The following is a 10,033-nucleotide window of genomic DNA, read 5'->3' on the forward strand; positions in this document are numbered from 1 at the left end:
GTAGACCCTTTCACCTACCACATAGACTGTCTGCGGTATGACCACTGTCAAACTTGTACCCTACCATGTGTAATAGACCCCGCTCTGTCACCTGTACCCTAGCCGCATTGGACCCTGTCACCTAGCCAGGCATAGACCCTGTCACCTTTACCCTACCAGCATAGACGTTGTCACCTAGGGGCCATCATAGACGTTGTCTACCCACAGCCCTGTATAGCCATAAGTCCACCTAGCCAGGTATAGACCCCCTGTACCTAGCCAGGTATAGCACCCTGTTATCCCTACCTAGCCAGGCATAGACCCTGTTACCTAGCCAGGTATAGACCCTGTCACCTAGCCAGGTATTAGACTCTGCTGTCACCCTAGGCCAGGCATAGACCCTGTTCATCTAGCCAGCATGACATGCCATGCCGCATAGGCCCTGTCACCTGTACCCTAGCCAGGTATAGACCCTGTCACACTAGCCAGGTATAGACACTTGTCACCTAGCCAGGCATAGACCGTCACCTAGCCAGGTATAGACCCTGTCACCTAGCCAGGTATAGACCCGTCACCTAGCCAGGTATAGACCCTGTCACTTGGCCGGTATAGGACCCTGTCACCTAGCCAGGTATAGACCCTGTCCCTGTACCCTAGCCAGGTATAGACCCTGTCACCTAGCCAGGTATAGACCCTGTATCCTAGCCAGGTATAGACCCTGTCACCTAGCCAGGCATTGACCCTGTCACCTAGCCAGGTATAGACCCTGTCACCTGTACCCTAGCCAGGTATAGACCCTGTCACCTAGCCAGGCATAGACCCTGTCACCTAGCCAGGTATAGACCCTGTCAAACTGTACCCTAGCCAGGTATAGACCCTGTCACCTGTACCCTAGCCAGGCATGGACCCTGTCACCTAGCCAGGCATAGCACCTGTCACCTGTACCTAGCCAGGTATAGACCCTGTACCCTAGCCGGCATAGACCCTGTCACCTAGCCAGGTATAGACCCTGTCACCTGTACCTAGCCAGGTATAGACCTGTCACCTAGCCAGGATACTGTAGTCAGCAGGAGCCTGTCACCTGTACCCTAGCAGGGTATAGACCCGTCCTGCCAGGGTATAGACCCTGTACCCTTGAGGTAGACTACCGAGTTAAACTACCATTAACATCCACTAAGGGTTGGAGGTAGACTCGTTAAACATTCAACATACCTGCTATAGGTTTGGAGGTACTACCAGTGTAAACATTCACCAGACACTGCTATCAGGTTGGAGGTAGACTACCAGTTAAACATTCAAACACACCTGCTATAAGGTTGGGTAGACTACACAGGTTAAACATTCAACACCTGCTCTATAAGGTTGGAGGTATACTACCAGGTTAAACATTCAACATACCTCTATAGAGGTTGGAGGTAGACTACAAGGTTAAACTTTCAACAACACTGTATAAGTTTGGAGTAGACTACCAGGTTAACATTCAACACACCCTGCTATAAAGGTTGAGGTAGACTACCAGGTTAAACATTCAACACACCTGCTATAAGGTTGGAGGTAGACTACCATGTTAAACTTCAACTACCTGCTAAAGGTGAGGTAGACACCAGGTTAAACATTCAACACCTGCTATAGGTTGGAGGTAGATCTACCGGTTAACATTGCAAACACACCTCTATAAGGTGAGACTACGGCTTAACATAACACACCTGCTATAGGTTGGAGTAGACTACCAGGTTAAACATTCAACCACCTGCTTTAAGGTTGGAGGTAGACTACCAGGTTACACATTCAAACAACTGCTAAGTGAGTTTGTAGACGACCGGTAACAAGACCTGCTATAAGGTTGGAGGTAGACTACCAGGTTAAACACTATATCTAATAGATTATACACAACATTACTATAATCTACTGTACCACCTCCATGACATTACTATAATCTACTGTACCACCTCCATGACATTACTATAATCTACTGTACCACCTCCATGACATTACTATAATCTACTGTATCCATGCATTACTATATTACTGACTCTGACATTACTAAATCTACTGTAACGCCTCCATGACATTACTATAATCTACGTACCTCCTCCATGCATTACTATAATCTACATACCACCTCCATGACATTACTAAATCTACCTGTAACCCCCTCCATGACATTACTATAACTACTGTACCACCTCCATGACATTAATATCTACTGTACCCATTCATGACATTACTATATCTACTGTACCACCTCCATGACATTCATATTCTACTGTACTCTGACATTACCTATAATCTACTGTAGACTCCATGACATTACTATAATCTACTGTAAGCCAACTCCATGACATTACTATAATCTACTGTACCACCTCCATGACATTACACTAAAATAATCTAATGTACCACCCTCCATGACATTACTATAATCTACTGTACCACCTCCATGACATTACTATAATCTACTGTACCACCTCCATGACCTTACTATACTACTGAAACCACCCTCATAAAAACCTAATATCTACAGTACCACCTCCATGACATTACTATAATCTACTGTACACACCCCATGACATTACTATAATCTACTGTACCACTCCATGACAATTACTATATCTACTGACTACCCACCTCCATGACATTCTTATCTCTGTACCACACCTCCATGACATTACTATAATCTACTGTACCCCTCCATGACTTACTATACATCTACTGTACCACCTCCAATGACATTAAACTATATCTTACTGTACCATCCCATGACATTCTAAATCTACTGTACCACCTCCATGACCTTACTAAGAATCTACTGTACCACCTCCATGACATTACTATAATCTACTAGTACCACCTCCATGACATTACTATATCTACTTACCTATCCATTACATTACTATAATCTACTGTACCCCTCCATGACATATACTATAATCTACTGACCACCTCCATGACATTACTATATCTACTGTACCACCTCCATGACATTACTATAATCTACTGTACCCCTCCATACATTACTATATCTACTGTACCACTCCATGACATTACTATATCTACTGTCCACCTCCATGACATTACTATAACTACTGTACCACCTCCATGACATTACTATAATCTACTGTAACCAACCCCATGACATTACTATGAACTACTGTACCACCCTCCATGACATTACTATAATCTACTGTACCAAGCCTCCATTACTATATACTACATATAAATCTACTGTACCCCCTCCATGACATTACTATAACTACTGTACCACCTCCATGACATTACTATAATCTACTGTACCACCTCCATGACATTACTATAATCTACTGTACCCCCTCCTCATGACATTACTATAATCTACTGTTACCCAACCTCCACGACATTACTATAACTACTATACCACTCCATGACATTACTATAATCTACTGTACCACCTCCATGACAATTACATAATCTACTGTACCACCTCCATGACATTACTATAATCTACTGTCCACCTCCAGACATTACATAATCTACTGTACCACCTCCAGACATTACTATAATCTACTCTACTACCCTCCATGACATTACTATAATCTACTGTACCACCTCCATGACATTCTATAATATACTGTACCACCTCCATGACATTACTATAATCTACTGTACCACCTCCATGACATTATATATCTACTGTACACCTCCATGACATTACTATAATCTACTGTACCACCTCCATGACATTACTATAATCTACTGTACCACCTCCATTACTATAATCTACTGTACCACCTCCATGACATTACTATAATCTACTGTACCACCTCCATGACATTACTATAATCACTGTACCACCTCCATCATTACTATAATCTACTGACCACCTCCATGACATTACTATAATCACTGTACCACCTCCATGACATTACTATAATCTACTGTACCACCTCCATGACATTACTATAATCTACTGTACCACCTCCATGACATTACTATAATCTACTGTACCACCTCCATGACATTACTATATTCTACTTACCCCCTCCATGACATTACTATAATCTACTGTACCCCCCTCCATGACATTACTATATCTACTGTAGCCTCCATGACATTACTATAATCTACTGTACCACCTCCTGACATACATACTCACTGTACCACCTCCATGACATTACTATATCTACTGTACCCTCCATGACATTACATAATCTCCTGTACCACCTCCATGACATTACTATAATGTACTGTACCACCTCCATGACTTACTATAATCTACTGTAACACCTCTGACATTACTATAATCTACTGTACCACCTCCATGACATTACTATAATCTACGTACCACCTCCATGACATTACTATAATCTACTGTACCACCTCCATGACATTACTATAATCTACTGTACCTCCTTACTATATCTCCAGTACCACCTCCATGACAATTACAAATCTACTGTACCACCTCCATGACATTACATAATCTACTGTACCACCTCCATGACATTACTATAATCTACTGTAACACCATCCGAGACATTACTATAATCTACTTACCCCTCCATGACATTACTAATATCTACTGTACCCTCCATGACATTACTATAATCTACTGTAACCACCTCCATGACATTACTATAATCTACGTACCACCCCCATGACATTACTATAATCTACTGTACCACCTCCATGACATTAACTATCATCTTACTGTACCTCCTTACTATAATCTCATACCACCTCCATGACATTACTATAATCTACTGTACTATACCTACCCTCCATGACATTACTATAATCTACTGTACCACCTCCATGACATTATATAATCTACTGTACCCCTCCATGACATTAACTATAATCTACTGTTACCTCCATGACATACTATAATCTCCAGTACCCACCTCCATGACATTACTAATAATCTAACTGTACCACCGTCCATGACATATATTAATCTACTGTACCACCTCCATGACATTACTATAATCTACTGTACCCACCTCCATGACATTACTATAATCTACTGTACCACCTCCATGACATTACTAAAATCTACGGACCTTACTCAGTACCAACCTCCATGACATTACTATAATCTACTGTACCACCTCCTAGACATTACTATAATCTACTGTCGCCACCTCCATGACATTACTATATCTACTGTACCACCTCCTGACATTACTATAATCTACTGTACCACCCTCCATGACATTACTATATCTACCGTACCTCCAACAACTATAATCTACTGTACCTCTCATGACATTACTATAATCTACTGTACCACCTCCATGACATTACTATAATCTACTGTACCATCCTCCATGACATTACTATAATCTACTGTACCACCTCCATGACATACTATAATCTACGTACCACCTCCATGACATTACTATTCTACTTTACCTCCATGACATTACTATAATCTACTGTACCACTCTCATGACATTACTATAATCTACTGTACCCCTCCATGACATTAACATAATCTACTGTACCACTCCATGACATTACTATAATCTACTGTACCACCTCCATGACATTACTATAATCTACTGTACCTCCATACATACTACTCAATCCGAATACTGCTACATAAAATCTACTGACCATCCACATTACTAAATCTACTGTCCACCTCCATGACTTACTATATCTACTGTAACCACTCCATGACATTACTATAATCTACTGTACCACCTCCATGACATTAACTATATCTACTTGTACCACCTCCATGACATTACTATATCTACTGTACCACCTCCATGACTTACATAATCTACTGTACCACCTCCATGACATTACTATAATCTACTGACCACCTCCATGACATTACTATAATCTACTGTACCACCTCCATGCATTATAATCACTTACCCTCCTACTTACTATAATCTACTGTACCACCTCCATGACTTACTCTATATCTACTGTACCACCTCCATGACACTACTATAATCTACTCCACCACCTCCATGACATTACTATAATCTACTGTACCACCTCCATGACATTACTATAATCTACTGTACCACCTCCATGACATTACTATTCTACTGTACCCACTCCATGACATTACTATAATCTACTGTACCACCTCCATACATTACTATAATCTACTGTACCACCTCCATGACATTACTATAATACTACTGTACCACCTCCATGACATTACTATAATCTACATGTACCACCTCCATGACATTACTATAATCTACTGTACCACCTCCATGACATTACATAATCATACTGTACCACCTCCATGACATTACTATAATCTACTGTACCACCTCCATGACATTACTATAATCTACTGTACCACCTCCATGACATTACTATAATCTACTGTACCTCCATGACATTACTATAATCTACTGTACCACCTCCATGACATTACTATAATCTACTGTACCTCCATGACATTACTATAATCTACTGTACCACCTCCATGACATTACTATAATCTACTGTACCACCTCCATGACATTACATAATCTACTGTACCTCCTGCATTACATAATCTACAGTACCACCTCCATGACATTACTATAATCTACTGTACCACCTCCATGCATCACTATAATCTACGTACCGACTCATGACATTACTATAATCTACTGTACCACCTCCATGACATTACTATAATCTACTGTACCACCTCCATGACATTACTATAATCTACTTACACTCCATGACATTACTATATCTACTGTACCACCTCCATGACATACTATAATCTACTGTTACCACCTCCATGACATTACTATAATCTACTGTCCACCTCATACATTACTTAATCTACTGTACCTCCATGACATTACTATAATCTACTGTACCACCTCCATGACATACTATAATCTACTGTACCACCTCCATGACATTACTATAATCTACTGTACCACCTCCATGACATTACTATAATCTCTGTACCACCTCCATGACATTACTATAATCTACTGTACCACCTCCAGACATTACTATAATCTACTAGTACCCTCCATGACATTACTATAATCTACTGTACCACCTCCATGACATTACTATAATCTACTGTACCACCTCCATGACATTACTATAATCTACTGTACCACCTCCATGACATTACTAATAATCTACTGGTACCACTCCATGACATTACTATAATCTACTGTACCACCTCCTGACATTACTATAATCTACTGTACCAGCTCCATACATTACTATAATCTACTGTACCACCTCCATGACATTTACTATAACTACTGTACCACCTCCATGACATTACTATAATCTACTACCACCTCCATGACATTACTATAACTACTGTACCACCTCCATGACATTACTATAATCTACTGTACCACCTCCATGACATTACTATTTACATACTATCTTGACACCTCCACGACATTACTAACTCTACTTACCACCTCCATGACATTACTATAATCTACTGTACCACCTCCATGACATTACTATAATCTACTGTACCACTCCATGACATTACTATAATCTACTGTACCACCTCCAGACATTACTATAATCTATGTACCACCTCCATGACATTACTATAATCTACTACTACCTCCATGACATTAACTAAAAAAACATATCTACTGTACCACCTCCATGACATCTACTTAATCTACTGTACCACCTCCATGACATTACTATAATCTACGGTCCACCTCCATACATTACTATATCTACTGTACCACCTCCATGACATTACTATAATCTACTGTACCCACTCCATGACATTACTATAATCTACTGTACCACCTCCATGCATTACTATAATCTCCTGTACCACCTCCATTGACATTACTAATAATCTACTGTAGCCACCTCATGACATTACTATAATCTACTGTACCACCCTCCATGACAATTACTATAATCTACTGTACCACCTCCATGACATTACTATAATCTACTGTACCCCTCCATGACATTACTATAATCTACAGTACCACCTCCATGAATTACTATAATCTACTGTACCCCTCCATGACATTACTATAATCTACTGTACCATCCTCCATGACATTACTAATATCTACTGTACCTCCATGACATTACTATAATCTACTGTACCACTCCATGACATTACATAATCTACTGTACCACCTCCATGACATTACTATAATCTACTGTACCTCCATGACATTACTATAATCTACTATACCACCTCCATGACAATACTATAAATCTACTACTACCTCCATGACATTACTATAATCTATACTGTACCACCACCACCTCCATGACATACTATATCTACTTCCACCCATGGACTTACTATAATCCGTACCACCTCCATGACATTAACTCTATAATCTACTGTACCACCTCCATGACATTACTATAATCTAGTGTACCACCTCCATGACATACTATATCTCCAGTACCACCTCCATGACATTACTATAATCTACTGTACCACTCCATGACATTACTATAATCCTGTACGATCCATGACTATAATCTCAGTACCACCTCCATGGCATTACTATAATCTACTGTAACCACCTCCATGACATTACTATAATCTACTGTACCACCTCCATGACTACTATAATCTACTGTACCACCTCCTGACATTACTATAATCTACTGTACACCTCCATGACATTACTATAATCTACTGTACCACCTCCCATGACATACTATAATCTACTGTACCTCCATTACTATAATCTCCAGTACCACCCTCCATGACATTACTATATTCTACTGTACCACCTCCGTACATTACTATAATCTACTGTACCACTCCATGACATTACTATAATCTACATGTACCACCTCCATACATTACTATAAATTAACTGTACCACCTCCATGACATTACTATAATCTACTGTACCTCATTACTATAATCTCCATTACCACCTCCCATGACATTACTATAATCTACTCCCACCTCCATGACTTACTATAACTACTGTACACACTCCATGACATTACTATAATCTACTGTACCCCTCCATTACATTACTATAATCTACTGTACCTCCATACATTACTATAATCTCTAGTACACTCCATGCATTACTATAATCTACTGTACCACCTCCATGACATTACTATATCTACTGTACCACCTCCATGACATTACTATAATCTACTGTACACCTCCATGACATTACTATAATCTACTGTACCACCTCCATGACATTACTATAATCTACTGTTACCTCCTTTACTATAACTCAGTCCCACCTCCATGACATTACTTATAATACTACGCACCTCCTACATTACTATAATCTACTGTACCACCTCCATGACATTACTATAATCTACAGTACCACCTCCATGACATTACTATAATCTAATAGTACCACCTCCATGACATTATATAATCTACTGTACCACCTCCATGATACTATATCTCAGTACCACTCCATGACATTACTATAATCTACTGTACCACCTCCATGACCTTAACTATAATCTACTGTAACCACCTCCATGACATTACTATAATCTACTGTACCTCCCTCCTGACCTTACTACTATAATCTCCTGTACTCTATCTATATCCAGTACCACCTCCATGACATTACTATAATCTACTGTACCACCTCCATGACATTACTAATATCTACTGTACCACCTCCATGACATTACTATAATCTATACTGTACCTCCTCCCCATGACATTACATAATCTACTGTACCTCCATTACTATAATCTCCAGTACCACCCTCCATGACATTACTATAATCTACTGTACCACCTCCATGACATTACTATAATCTACTGTACCAACCCAATGACATTACTATAACTACTTACAGCTCCAGCATGACTATAATCTACTGTAATCTAAACCTACCACCTCCATGACATTACTATAATCTACTGTACCACCTCCATGACATTACTATAATCTACTGGTACCACCTCCATGACATTACTATAATCTACTGTACCACCTCCATGACATTACTATAATCTACTGTACCACCTCCATGACATTACTATAATCTAACTGTACCACCTCCATGACTTACTATAATCTACTCTTACCCCCCATGACATTACTATTCTACTGTAACCCACCTCCATGACATTACT

At 39.7% G+C, this 10,033-nt stretch overlaps 1 long non-coding RNA gene across 1 annotated transcript; it reads right to left on the reverse strand.

Moving 5' to 3' along the window:
* Window positions 1-7,007: 7,007 nt before the first annotated feature.
* On the reverse strand, window positions 7,008-9,743 carry LOC120039080. Its single transcript, XR_005475276.1, has 3 exons — window positions 9,660-9,743; window positions 7,377-7,439; window positions 7,008-7,058 (listed from the first exon to the last, which is right to left on the reverse strand). It is a non-coding gene; the product is annotated as an uncharacterized LOC120039080 (long non-coding RNA).
* Window positions 9,744-10,033: the final 290 nt, after the last annotated feature.

Source organism: Salvelinus namaycush, unplaced genomic scaffold (assembly GCF_016432855.1).
Source record: "Salvelinus namaycush isolate Seneca unplaced genomic scaffold, SaNama_1.0 Scaffold2514, whole genome shotgun sequence".
Taxonomy (NCBI): Eukaryota; Metazoa; Chordata; class Actinopteri; order Salmoniformes; family Salmonidae; genus Salvelinus; species Salvelinus namaycush.